Here is a 14,597-nt window from a genome sequence, read left to right as displayed (position 1 = left end):
CAACAGGTGTATAGAAATTTTATCAGATAGTGGATAAATATATTCAAAGAACCCAGTATTCTTTGTTTCAATTATAGTATTGCAATCAAGCACATCACTTTTTAAAATAAAAAATCTATATGCAGTACTATGTTCAGCATATCTAATAAGTATGCAATCGGCAGTTTTAGAACCTATTTTTCTCTTTTTAGGTTCAGGCAAAAGAACTTTAGTAAGGCACCCCCACAATTTTAAATATTTCAATTTAGGTTTATAACCCTTCCACAATTCATAAGCAGTTTTGTCAGTTCTGCTATGTGGTATTCTATTTTGTAAGTGACATGCAGATAATAAAGCTTCACCCCACAAATTATCAGGTGCATTAGAACTAACTAGCGTAGAGGTCATCATCTCTTTTAATGTTCTATTTTTTCTTTCAGCTACTCCATTTGACTCGGGTGAATAAGGCAAAGTTACTTCATGAATAATCCCATTCTTTTCACAAAAATCATTAAAAGAAAAATATTCTCCACCTCTATCAGATTTAATTCTCTTGATTCTTCTAGTAAGTTGATTTTCAACATAGGTTTTATAAGAAATAAAAGTATTAAAGGCATCATCTTTATTTCTAAGCAAATACAACTTAGTAAATCTAGAAAAATCATCAATAAAAGTCACATAATATCTTTTACCACCTCTAGTCATAGTCTGCTTTGAATCACCTAAATCAGTTTGAATCAAGGATAATAATTCAATTTTTCTATTTACAGAAAAATAAGTCTTTCTAGTACTTTTAGTTTCAGTACATATTTCACACTTGTCTATATTGTTTGAGTCTAAACCAGATATTAAGCTTAGTGACTGCATTTTTCTTATATATGCAATATTAATATGTCCTAGTCTAGCATGCCATAAAGAAATAGACTCAACCATATAAGCAGAAGCAGATACATTTCCATTGATAACATCAGAAACATTAAGTACAAAGAGTCCTTGGTTACAATAGCCCTTTCCCACAAACACATTATTTTTTGTCATTATGATCTTATCAGATTCAAATGATACTTTCACTCCGGCTCTTCCTAACAAGGATACAGAGATCAATTTTGCCCCCATAGTAGGAACATGCAGTACATCAACAAGGGCTAAAGTTTTTTCTGAAGTGAGTTTCAGGAGAACTTTACCCTTACCCAAGACTTTGGTAGTACTTGAGTCTCCAAGGTAGACCTCTTCTCTATCATCCTCTACAGGAGTATAAGAGAAAAATGCTTCTCGATTTGCACATATGTGCCAAGTAGCCCCGGAGCCTACCACCCATTCTTTTGCATGTGCTACAATGTTTACTTGAGAAATGACAGCTGTAATAATATCACCTCCTTAAGCTAAGTTAGCCTTAGGAGTATTAGTTTTTCCTTTGTCATTTCCTTCTCTGTACCTGCACTGTGAGGCATGATGGCCTGATTTTCCACAAACAAAACAAGAGCCTTTTTTTCTTTTAAGGTTAGAATTTTTAGGCTTGTAACCTTGAGACTTATTCTCGTACCTTTTGCGGTTGTTATTGCTGCTTTGCACTAAATTTTCTTTAAGAGTTGTCATCCTAGCTTTGGTAGACTCTTTTCGATTGGAATCTTCAATTAGGATGTGGGTCACAATTTCCTCAATGGTGAAATTTCTCTGTTTGTGCTTTAAGTTATTTTTATAGTCACTCCATGAGTCAGGCAGCTTCTCAATCAACACTCCAGCAGCAAACTTTTCTGGTAAAGACATCCCCTTGGCCTTCAAGTCTTCTAGCAATTTTTGATATTCGTTGATTTGCACGTTCATCTCTTTGTCATCTCTCAACTGCCACTGATAAAATTTGCCTATTATAAATTTTTGTTTTGTAGCATTTTCAGTAGTGAATTTTTTAATTAAGGCTTCCCAGGTACCTTTTGCTTCCTTATAACTGCAATACACGTCAAACAATTCATTAGAAATAGTTTGCAATATGATATGGCGGCATACCTTGTTGGCATGTTGCCATGATTCCACTATTTTATTATCAGCATTTGCACTAGGTTGTGGATGCAACAGTGCATGTGCAATACCATGGATATCAAGCAGTGAGAAAATATGTTCTTGCCAACGCTTAAAATTTTTATTGGCGAAAATTTTAATTTTTGACACATCTGGAAATGGCCAGGCACATGGTAGTGCAACTAGGATTGGAACAGCAGAGGTAGCAACAATATTGATAGTATCAGTAGTATTTTCAGCATCAGTGTTGTTTGCCATAGTTTCTTAGATTGTAGGAAGTGAGAGCAAAAGTTTCAATAATAACACTGCTATAATATTCTTTATAAGCGGATACACGGGTTGACTTGAGTCGTGCTAGGCACTGTCCTAAAAAACTATTTCAGCAGTATGAAATGTCTCCCCAGGATTAAACAGGTCTAACTCTATTTAAGAGGATACATGAATCAACAAAATATAAAATTACAAATCCAGCTAGTAGAAAGAAAAAGGAAGAACAACTAGTGTGTAATGCTAATTAAATATTATAGAAAAGGAATTAGAAGGAAGAAGGGCGTATGAGAAGATTTGAGATGATTGGAATGAATGGCTAATGAAGGCTATTTATAGCCATAAGTGCATGTTTCTATCCTTATGAATGATTGCAACGTGGATATCTTCATTTTCCACTTCTCCAAAGGAATGTGCCATTTATCTAAAGGCTTAAAGGTTGGCTGCCACATTTTGGGTAGTAAGACCACTTATCTTTTACCTTTTCATGCAATGACATTTGTCAAACAATTATATATAAATCCTTTTGAAATACTAATACAATTTGACTGACACATACTATGTCTCCAGTTATTTTATGTGACAACTACTGTTCCGCCAAGCACTAATAGGAAAAAGCAATAAGCATCGGAAAGGAGTAATCAAAGTTAAAAGAAAAGGCAGCTACGAATTATCAATTCTGGTCTCGAGCATAAACAATGGAGTAACATTAGTACCAGAATGATTACTCTCTCCAGAGAGATTTTCAACAAAGTGTTTAAGTCCGCTATGAGATCACTCAATTTACAACAAGCAGGACTCACCTCTACATGACACTAAACCACGAGACAGCAGAAATAAATTCTAATCAGAAGATTAGGAAAAATAGCCAAAGATAGTTGTATCATGCTGTCCAATGCTGTTTGCCTGTTACCAACAACTATTTGATATTTCATATTCATCCGAACAATCTTGCTTTATATGCGACCACGGAGTAGAGCATCTTTTTTTAGAGAATCACATTGATCAATATACTTAAAGAATGTTGTTACCACTGACTCTGAGGCCCATTATGACATTAATGCTCCCAAATTGACATTTCCTTCATTATTCATCACTAGTAGCAACAGGGGTTAAATTAGACAGCAACATGGAGGCTGACAAGAGAAACACAGTGCTAACCACAACATAATTACACCTGTAGAAGTTCGTCTAAGTGAACAATTTCAGCACTGACACTATGCACCAAATCCAAATTCATAAAAACACACACTACACCAACAAGGGGATGCAGCGGCAATAAAAAAGGGAATTAGCGACAATAACAATAGCCGCTATATCATTTATCGGCCATTGATCTTTAGCCGCTGAAGCTGGGGTCGGTAAAGCCTTTAGCGGCGTTTATCACAAAAGCTGGTAAAAGGAATGACTTATTGCCGCTAAATATAATTTGCTTTAACGGCAATTGTTTGCGACAATTATTATGGCTACTAAATCCAAGCTAAAACAGCTACTAATGCTCTTTTAGTGTCCATTTATATAGACGCTAAATTCAAAAAAAAAACTGTCGCTGAAAGTGTATACCTTTAGTGGTAATTGTTTTGTGACAATTAGAATGGCTATAATATCCCTTCTGAAAACGTATTAGTATACCTTTTAGCATCCATTTTAATGGCTAGTAAATTCAATTAAATTACCGCTAAAAATTATCTTTAGCAGCAATTATATTGACTATAATATCCCCTATGAAAACATCATAATTTGCACTTTTATCATCCATTTTTATAACCGGTATATCCTATTAAATTGGCGCTAAAAGTCACAAGATATAACAACAATAGTTTAGCCACCATTAATAATAGCTACTACATCCATTCAAATAAGGTTCCAAATGACAAAACATAATAATATTAATTCATAAAAATATAATGTATGAAGTACTAATCCAAAATATTAATATCACAGTAACTTAAAAAATAAACTTATACTGTTTGAAGTAAATAGCTAATGTCATTATATGACTAATCCCAACGAATAATAGTCTTCAAGTAATATTTGCATCTCTTCATTATATTGAAATCTTTGACCCGCTAAATTATCGATCATCAAATTATATGACCTGAAATTATAAAATAACTATGTCAATAGATAAAATATATGAGCACGGTAGATGTACGCATAAGCAAGCAAATCTTCTTCTATTAGCGATCACTAAATATAATAGGAATGCAAGATAGAGATGATTACACCAATGTAGACAATAAAAACATATAAATTTTATGTAAGACTTGGCGGGATTTCACTTAAGAAGAAGCATTAGTTCTTCTGTAAACCTCAATTTTTGTGCTGTCAAAACACTGCCCCAAGCTAAAGTTTTTTTTTTTTAATGTAGAATAACAGTTCAATATTTTGTCTCAAAACCAGCTCAAACTATCCAAATTTCCCAGTTGAATTTCAAAACCTAATGTTAACCAACTAGTTCAGAGCTGCTGTATATTGAAAATAATGCAGGAGAAACTAGTTCACAACTGAAGATTACTACTCCGCTAGCTTTCAATGAAGAACCAGTTCATACAATCCAAACAGAGATATAATAATACACAGTAATCTTAAGTAATTCTACTTTCACTAACTAAAGTTAACACATTTCACTGATCAACATTTTGGAAAGATAAATGGCTAGGGAACTATCTTTTAATCAGGTGCGGCGGCCGTACTACAGAAAGCTCGTGAAATAGTTGTGGACAGGCTGGGGAAAACTGGTGCCTTGGAATTTAAGAAGCTTCTTCTCATATTGGGTGCTTGCAATTTAATTCTTGATACATAATTTTGAGGAATCATAGTTGTCACTGCAACTAGGGAAAGTTTTTAATGAATGTGGCTACTACAAACAATGTTGTCATTGCCAAACAACTGGACACAGGGGATTGATTGATTGATCTTGATTGAAAATGGGAAAAATGTGAATATTGTTAGTAATAGATAGTAGTAATAATGATAAAGATTGAATTTATTTTCTAGTTGGGAATAAAAAGGGTAATCCTTTTCTAAAGTTTGGCTGGCACTGGATAAGGCTAAGAGCTCCAGCAGATTGAAGGTGAAGGAGATAAATTCATGCCATAAATCCTTATACAAAAGATAACATCAGGGAGTAAGTAATGGAAAACTATGTATTGCTTATTGTTAGCACATACAAATAATCACCTGGATTTTTAATTAGATACCACTGTTCAAACAGAATGGAATGCCCCTTATGTGTGCAGCAAGAAACTCTAGTCCTGTTCAATTTATAGTGAATTACCAAAGTTATATGATTGAGCTGGTGCAATCTTCATGTCACGACCCAATTTCCCTCTGTAGGATGTCGTGATGGCACCTAGTTTCTAAGACTAGGTAAGCCTAACAATTTTGCGAAATAACTAAATATAAAGTTGAAACTCAAAGCTCATCATCTGAAATAAATAAAACTGCGATTCGAAATAGTTACAACTCCCAAAATCCGGTAGAAATAAGTCACAAGCTTTATAGAGAAAATGCTAAGTATCTCTATACATAAGAGTCTAATGAAAATAAAGAAGGCAACATAATAAAGATAAAGGGGGACTCCGAGATCTGCGGACGCTGACAAATGTACCTTGAAGTCTCCACGTACGGGTTAGCTCACTGGTACCTGGTCTGGTAAGCGGTACCTGGATCTGCACAAAAAGATGTGCAGAAGTGTAGTATGATTACACCACAATGATACTTAGTAAGTGCCAAACCTAACCTCATTAGAGTAGTGACAAGGTCAGGTCAGAGCCCTACTGGAATTAAAAGGAAACAAGGCAAAAGATACTCCCTCCTGTTTCAATTTATGTGAACTTATTTCCTTTTTAGTTTGTGCCAAAAAGAATGACCTCTTTCCTTATTTGGAAACAATTTACTTTTATGCAATGATTTATAGCCACACAAAATATATGTGTCTCATTTTACACCACAAGTTCAAAAGTCTTCTCTCTTTTCTTAAACTCCGTGCCCAGTCAAATGGGTTCACATAAATTAAAACGGAGGGAGTATAATAATATAATGAAATGACTGAGAAGTAAACAATGAGAAGTTACAGAAAGATAACAACACAACAAATAGAGGTAAACAATAGGGACGCTCCCGAGATACCGCCTCGTAGTCCCAAAAGTAAATACACGAAAGGGGAGCTCCCGAAGTACCGCCTCGTAGTCCCAAAAGTAAATATGCAACATGGGCGCTCCCGAGGTACCGCCTCATAGTCCCAAAAGTAAATACACAAGAGGGGCGCTCCCGAGATACCGCCACGTAATCTCAAAAGTAAATATGGAACAGATAACCAATGAAAAACTGATATTTCAGTAAGGAATCCTATAGTTAAAGACTGAATACAAATCAAGAAAGCAAGAAATCTAACTAAGCATGTTGCACAAATTGCAAATAAGAGATAAGACACGTAGACATGTGACATTAGGCTAAACATGATTACTACACATGCTAGAGTAACTCAGTTAAGGAATTAAAAAGGAAACCACTTAGCAAGAACCGGATTTTTAACATTTAACCCAAGTACGCACTCGTCACCTCGCGTACACGGCCTTCACGTATTGCAAATACCATAACAGTACCAAACCTAAGGGGAGTTTCTCCCACACAAGGATAGACAAGTTACTTACCTCAAACCTCGCTCAATAAATCAATAAGAACGCCTTTCCTTCGACTTTACAACTCTAAATGGCCTAAATCTAGCCAAAAGCAATTACATACTATAAATATAACTATAAGAAACTAATCTAAATAATGAAATTATGACGTTTTAACAAGGAATTAGAAAATCGCCCCAAAACGTCGTCGTGGGCCCACGTCTCAAAATTAGTAAAAGTTATAAAATACGAACACTTATTCGATATCGAGTTCACCCATACCAAAATTAGTCAAATCCGATATAAAAATCTCGATCAAAGCCTCAAAATTCGGCCTAAGGATTTTTCCACCTTTTCCACAAATTTCTCAACCCAACTCCTTAATTAATTGAAGAAATTAAAGATATATAAGTGGAAACTAATCAAAAACGAGTCAAGAATCCTTACCCAAATATTTCCTCGAACCGAGCTCTCTAGGTCCAAAAATGGATAATGAAATCTAACCCTCGAAAATTTCCTTTTCATTTAGCCGCTTTTGCGGTCATCTAACCGCATCTGCGGAAAGCCATTGACGCTGATGAACCGCTTCTGCGATCGCAAATCCCGTTTCTGTGGGTGCGCATCTGCGCGAACTCGTCCGCTTCTGCGGACCGGCCTCCCAAGCTTTTGTCCGCTTCTGCGGTCATTCTTATGCAGAAGTGACTCCACTTCTACGAGCACCTCGTTGCACCTGTGACCACTGGCTACCCTCTTCAGCCCCGCTTCTGCGCTCGCCCGCTCGCTTCTTGTGAGCTTGCACCTGCAGAAAAAATTCCGCAGGTGCGATTGCACCAGAAGGCAGAATCCCAGCAAATGCTTCAAGTCCAAATTTGATCCGTTAACCATCCGGAATCCACCCGAGGCCCCCGAGACCTTAACCAAATATACCAACCAGTCCTAAAACATCATACAAACTTAATCGAGCCCTCAAATCACATCAAACAATGCTCAAAACACGAATTGCGCATCGATTCAAGCCTAATGAACTTTAGAACTTCTAACTTCTACATTCGATGACGACACCTATCAAATCAAGTCCGATTGACCTCAATTTTTGCAAACAAGTCACAATTGGCATTACGGACCTACTCCAACTTTCGGAATCGGAATCCCACCCCGATATCAAAAAGTCCACTCCCGGTCAAACTTTTCAAGAATCATCCAATTTTCCAACTTTCGCCAATTAACGCCGAAATGACCTACGGACCTCCAAATCAATATCCGGACACGCTCTTAAGACAAAAATCACCATACAGAGCTATTTGAACCGTCAAAACTCCATTATGGAGTCGTCTTCACAAAAATCTAACTACAGTCAATTCCTATGACTTAAACTTCCATTTTAGGGACTATGTGTCCCATTTCACTCCGAAACCAAAAACCAAACCTCCCAGCAAGTCATATAACCATAGAATGAAATAAAGTGAGAAATAAATAGGAGTTCGGGGCAAATACTTTCAAAATGACTGGCAGGGTCGTTACATCCTCCCCCTCTTAAAACAAACGTTCGTCCTCGAACGAGTATAAAGACATACCTGAAGTGGTGAAAAGATGAGGATAAGGGCTGCGCATATCAATTTCGGTCTCCCAAGTCGCCTCTTCGACCGGATGACCCCTCCACTGAACCTTCACTGAAACGATGTTCTTCGACCTCAACCTTCGAACTTGCCTGTCCAAAATGGCCACTGACTCCTCAACATAAGATAGTTTCTTATCCAACTGGACTGAGCTGAAGTCTAACAAATGAGACGGATCGCCGTGATACTTCCGGAACATGGAAACATGGAACACTGGATGAACTGCAGAGAGACTAGGTGGTAGTGCAAGTCTGTAAGCCACCTCTCCAACCCTCTTAAGAATCTCAAAAGGCCCGATATATCTAGGGCTCAACTTGCCCTTTCTCCCGAACCTCATAACACCCTTCATGGGCCAAAACTGGAGCAAGACCCGCTCCCCAACCATGAATGCAACGTCGCATACCTTCCGATCTGCATAACTCTTCTGTCTGGATTGGGTTGTACGAAGTCGATCCTTAATCAATTTAACCTTTTCTAAAGCATCCTGAACCAAGTCTGTACCCAATAGTCTAGCCTCGCCCGGCTCGAACCAACCCACTAGGGACCGGCACCACCTACCATATAGAGCCTCATAAGGTGCCATTTGAATGCTCGCCTGATAACTGTTGTTGTAGGCAAACTCCGCAAGTGGCAAGAACTAATCCCAAGCACCCCCAAAATCCATCACACACGCACGACGCATATCCTCCAATATCTGAATAGTGCGCTCGGACTGTCCGTCAGTCTGAGGGTGAAATGTTGTACTCAACTCCACCGGAGTACCCAACTCATGATGCACGGCTCTCCAGAACCACAATGTAAACTGCGTACCCCGGTCATAGATGATAGATACCGGCACGCCATGAAGCCTTACAATCTCGTGAATGTAAACCTGAGCCAACTGCTCCGAAGAGTAAGTAGTAACCATAGGAATGAAATGAGCTGACTTGGTCAATCTATCCACAATCATCCAAACTACATCGAACTTCCTCTGAGTCTGTGGGAGCCCAACAACGAAATTCATAGTGATCCGCTCCCATTCCCACTCCAGAATCGCTAGCTTCTGAAGCAATCCACCTGGGTGATGATGCTCATACTTCACATGCCGATAATTTAGGCACTGAGCTACATACTCCACTATGTCCTTCTTCATCCGCCTCTACCAATAGTGCCGCCGTAAGTCCTGATACATCTTTGCGGTACCTGGATGAATGGAGTACAGCGAACTGTGAGCCACCTGGAGAATCAACTCACGTAGACCATCTACATTGGGCACACATAGCCTGCCCTGTATCCGTTATACACCGTCATCTCCAATAGCGACTTCCTTGGCATCACCGTGCAGAACCGTGTCCTTAAGGACAAGCATAGGGGGGTCATCATACTGACGCTCTCTGATACGATCATAAAGAGAAGACTGAGAAACCACACAAGCCAAAACCCTGCTCGGCTCGGAAATATCCAATCTGAATAACTGGGTGGCCAAGGTCTGAACATCCAAGGCTAAAGGCCTCTCTGCTACTGGTAGATATGCTAAATTGCCCAAACTCTCCGCCTTGCAACTCAAGGCATCGGCCACCACATTGGCCTTCCCGGGACGATAGAGAATGGTTATGTCATAATCCTTAAGCAGCTCCAACCATCTTCGATGTTGCAAGTTAAGATCCTTCAGTTTAAACAGATGCTATAGACTCCGATGATCGGTGTAGACCTCACAAGGTACACCATACAAATAGTGCCGCCAGATCGTCAAAGCATGAACAATAGCTGCTAACTCGAGGTCGTGGACATGATAGTTCTTCTCATGCACCTTCAGCTATCTAGACACGTAGGCAATCACCATACCATCCTGCATCAATACCGCGTCGAGACCAATACGCGACGCATCACAATACACCGTATAGGACCCCGAACCAGTAGGCAATACCAACATTGGGGCTGTCGTCAAAGCAGTCTTGAGCTTTTGAAAGCTCTCCTCACACTCCTCGGTCCACGTGAATGGAGTACCTTCAATCTGGTCATAGGTGCTGCAATAGACGAGAAACCCTCTACAAATCGGCGATAATACCCTGCCAAGCCCAGAAAACTCCGGATCTCCATAGCTGAGGACGGTCTGGGCCAACTCTGCACTGCTTCAATCTTCTTTCAAAATTTTTGCATATAACTTCTTTTCTCTCAAGGTCTGAAGCACAGTCCTCAGGTGTTGCTCATGATCCTCCCGACTCTGGGAGTACACCAGAATGTCATCAATAAACACAATGATGAAAGAGTCAAGATAGGGCTAAAATACATTGTTCATCAAGTGCATGAATGTTGTCGGGGTGTTGGTCAGCCCAAAAGACATCACAAGGAACTCGTAATGACCATACTGAGTCCTGAAAGCAGTCTTCGTGATATCTGGCTCTCAAATCTTCAATTCACGATAGCCTGAACCCAAGTTGATCTTAGAGAACACTTTACCACTCTGAAACTGATAAAATAGGTCATCAATACGTGGCAATGGATACCTGTTCTTCACTATAACCTTGTTTAACTGGCGATAATCAATACAAATTCGCATAGAACCATCCTTCTTCTTTACAAACAAGACAGGAGCACCCCAAGGCGACACACTGGGCCGAATGAAACCCTTCTCGAGCAATTCTTGCAATTGTTCCTTTAATTTTTTTAACTCTATTGGGCCATACGATAGGGTGTAATAGAAATAGGCTGAGTGCCCGGTAACAAATAAATGCCAAAGTCGATATCTTTGTAGGGCGGCATACCCGAAAGATCCGCCGAAAATATGCCTGAATAATTCCTCACTACTGGAACTCACTCGACGGTAGGAGTGTCAGCACTAACATCCCTCACATATGCTAGATATTCATCATACCCCTTCTCAACGATCTGCTGAGCCTTTAGAAATGAGACAACCCTGCTAGGAACATAATCTAAGGTACCTCTTCACTCTAGCCGTGGGAGACCTGGCATAGCCAACGTCACCGTCTTGGCATGATAATCAAGGATAGCGTGATAAGGCGACAACCAGTCCATGCCCAAAATAATATCGAAATCCACCATACTAAGAAATAATAAATTAGCTCTAGTCTCAAAACCACTAAGAACAATCAAACACGATCGATACACTTGGCCAACAACAATAGAATCACCTACGGGTGTAGACACATAGATAGGAGAACTCAGAGAATCACGGGATACACCTAAATACGGGGCAAAATAAGAAAACACATAGGAATAAGTGAAGCCTGGATCAAATAGGACCGATGCATCTCTATGGCAGATCGGAATCATACCTGTGATGACAGAATCAGATGCAACTGCCTCCGTTCTAGCAGGAAGTGCATAATATCTGGCCTGGCCTCCCCTCTAAGGCGACCTCTACCTGTCCGACCTCCACCTCGAACTGGATGTGCAGGTGGAGTGGTAGCTGGTGCTGTAACCATAGCCTGAGGACCCGGTGGAGCACGCGGTGCCTGAGTGGTCAGTGGAGGTGCACCTCTCCTGAGTCTAGGGAAATCCCACACCACATGACGAGTATCCCCACACTCAAAATAAGCTCTCGGAGGACGTGGCTGTTGTAGCTAGCTCGGGCATGATCGGCTGGACTGATCACTAAAAGCACCCCATACAGGAGGTGCACTAGACAATGGCGGTGCATAATAAGGATCTTGGGGCCTAGGAATGGGTGGAGCACCGCTAGCGGCTGGAAGTGCTGAATGAACAGGGCAACCCACATAGCCCCTACCCTGACAAGCTGCAACTGGGGCACGAGTACCACTATATGTGCCAAACTCTCGAGACCTCTTGGCCTCTCTCTCCTCTCTCTCCCGAGTCAACATACCCTTCAATCTCCTAGAAATCCCCACTACCTGCTGGTATGCGATGTCCATCACCAACTCTCGGGCTATGCTAAATTTGATACTGGGGCTGAGCCCCTTAATATATTGATGAACCCGCTCCCGAACAGTAGCAACCAAGGCCGGTGCATGCCTAGCCAAATCACTGAACCGGACCGCATACTCTGACACGGTCATAGAACCCTGGCACAACTGCTCAAACTCTACACGCCATGCATCTCTGAGACTCTGGGAAACATACTCCCTTAAGAACATACCTGAAAACTGAGTCCAAGTGAGTGAAGCTACCTTGGCCGGACTACCCAACTCATATGCTCGCCATCACTGATAGGTCGCTCCTCCAAGCTGGAACGTAGTGAAAGAAACCCCACTAGACTCCGCAACACACATAATACGGAGGATACGGTGACACTCCTCAAGAAAACCCTGGGCATCCTCTGACGCCAAGTCACTGAAAGTAGGAGGGTGGTACTTCTTGTACCTCTCGAGCCTGAGCTGCTCCCCCTCAGAAACTACTTCCCTAACCTCGGCCTGAACTGTAGCTACCGGCTATATTGGTATGACCTCAGGAACCTAGTCTACCTGGACCCGTTGCTCTGGGGTACGGGCGACGGGAGTCTGTGCTCCTACCGCAGCCTAAGATGTGGCAGGAGCAAGTGGTATCAATCCTGCCTGAGCCAAGGTGCTGAACAAGCTCAGAAACTGGGCGAGAGTTTCCTGGAGGGCTGGTGCAGTAACAGGCATCTCAGGTGTCTGCCCTCTAACTGGAGCTACTGGTGGCTCCTCTGTAGCAGCTTGTGCGGGTGCTCTGGTTGCACCACGTGGACTTACTCAGCCTCTACCCCAGCCACGACCTCTTACGGCTCTAGCAGGGGGCGCTGGTGTCTGGTCATCTGATCAGCCTGTACGTGTCCTCACCATCTGTAAGAGAATAAAAAGACAAAAATTTAAAATCCGAACGCAAAATCTCGCATGATAAGGAATCAAAGAAGTGAAGCTTTTCCTAACAGTTCCATAGCCTCCTGAAGATAAGTACAGACGTCTCTGTACCGATCCGCGAGACTCTACTAAACCTTCTTGTGACTCATAGCACCTATGGACCTAGAGCTATGATACCAACTTGTCATGACCCAGTTTCCCTCTATAGGATGTCTGGATGGCACCTAGTCTCTAAGACTAGGTAAGCCTAATAATTTTATGGAATAACTAAATATAAAGCTAAAACTCAAACCTCATCATCTAAAATAAATACAACTGCGATTCGAACTAGTTACAACTCCTAAAACCCGGTAGAAATAAGTCACAAGCTCTAAAGAGAAAATGCTAAGTATCTCTATACATCAGAATCTAATGAAAATAAAGAAGGCAACATAATAAAGATAAAGGGGGACTCCAAGGTCTACGAACGCAGGCAGATGTACCTTGAAGTCTCCACGCACGGGCTAGCTCACTGGAACCTGGTCTGGTAAGCGGTACCTGAATCTGCACAAAATGATGTGTAGAAGTGTAGTATGAGTACACCACAACGGTACCCAGTAAGTGCCAAGCCTAACCTCATGTCACGACCCAAACCGATGGGCCATGACGAGTGCCCGAGTCCTACCTGTCGAACACCCGTAAGCATGTGTCTAAGATATAAACATGAATTAAGGGTAAGTCATGAATAACATCTGCCAATAAACTGTTGAATTACATGAATAACATATGTGAGGAAAACATGTCCAAAAGACATATATACATACACATGCGGAATACGGTAGGGCGAGCCGACAAGGCTGCTATAGACAACTATATATCCAAAACTAGAAGCCGATAAGGCCACATACTATCCAACTATACATGACTGTCTGCATACCTCTAATAGATTGTACAACTGTATAAAGGACGGGACTAGGCCCTGTTGTACCCAAATCTACATGCCAAACACATCGTACCAAAACTAGTAACAGCTCTGGATCAAGTGGAGCACACCAACTCTAGGTGATCAAGGATCCTAAAAAGGGGGACCGTCAGCCTGTCTACCTGTACCTGCGGGCATGAAATACATGCCCCGAGAAATAGGGGCGTCAGTACGAATAATGTACCGAGTATCTAAGGCATGGAAATCAGTACATAAAAGACATAGAAGAAACATGGAGTAAGGGAATCCGCCTGTAAGTCTAAATAACTTTGTGAATCCTAAAATATTTATAAACCATGCATGTGCGTATAAATGTCGTATCATGAATAGGTATATGTGTACATAACATCATCAA

General features: G+C 40.8%; 1 long non-coding RNA gene across 1 annotated transcript; it reads right to left on the bottom strand.

The window, feature by feature from the left end:
* Nucleotides 1-913: 913 nt before the first annotated feature.
* On the bottom strand, nucleotides 914-3,210 carry LOC108946187 (uncharacterized). The gene is made up of 2 exons (XR_001970419.3): nucleotides 3,066-3,210; nucleotides 914-1,924 (listed from the first exon to the last, which is right to left on the bottom strand). It is a non-coding gene; the product is annotated as an uncharacterized lncRNA (long non-coding RNA).
* Between the last annotated feature and the right edge of the window lie 11,387 nt (nucleotides 3,211-14,597).

The sequence above is a fragment of the Nicotiana tomentosiformis genome, chromosome 10 (genome assembly GCF_000390325.3).
Source record: "Nicotiana tomentosiformis chromosome 10, ASM39032v3, whole genome shotgun sequence".
NCBI lineage: Eukaryota > Viridiplantae > Streptophyta > Magnoliopsida > Solanales > Solanaceae > Nicotiana > Nicotiana tomentosiformis.
Note: the sequence above shows the minus strand (reverse complement) of the source record. Positions and strands in the feature narration are given on the sequence as shown.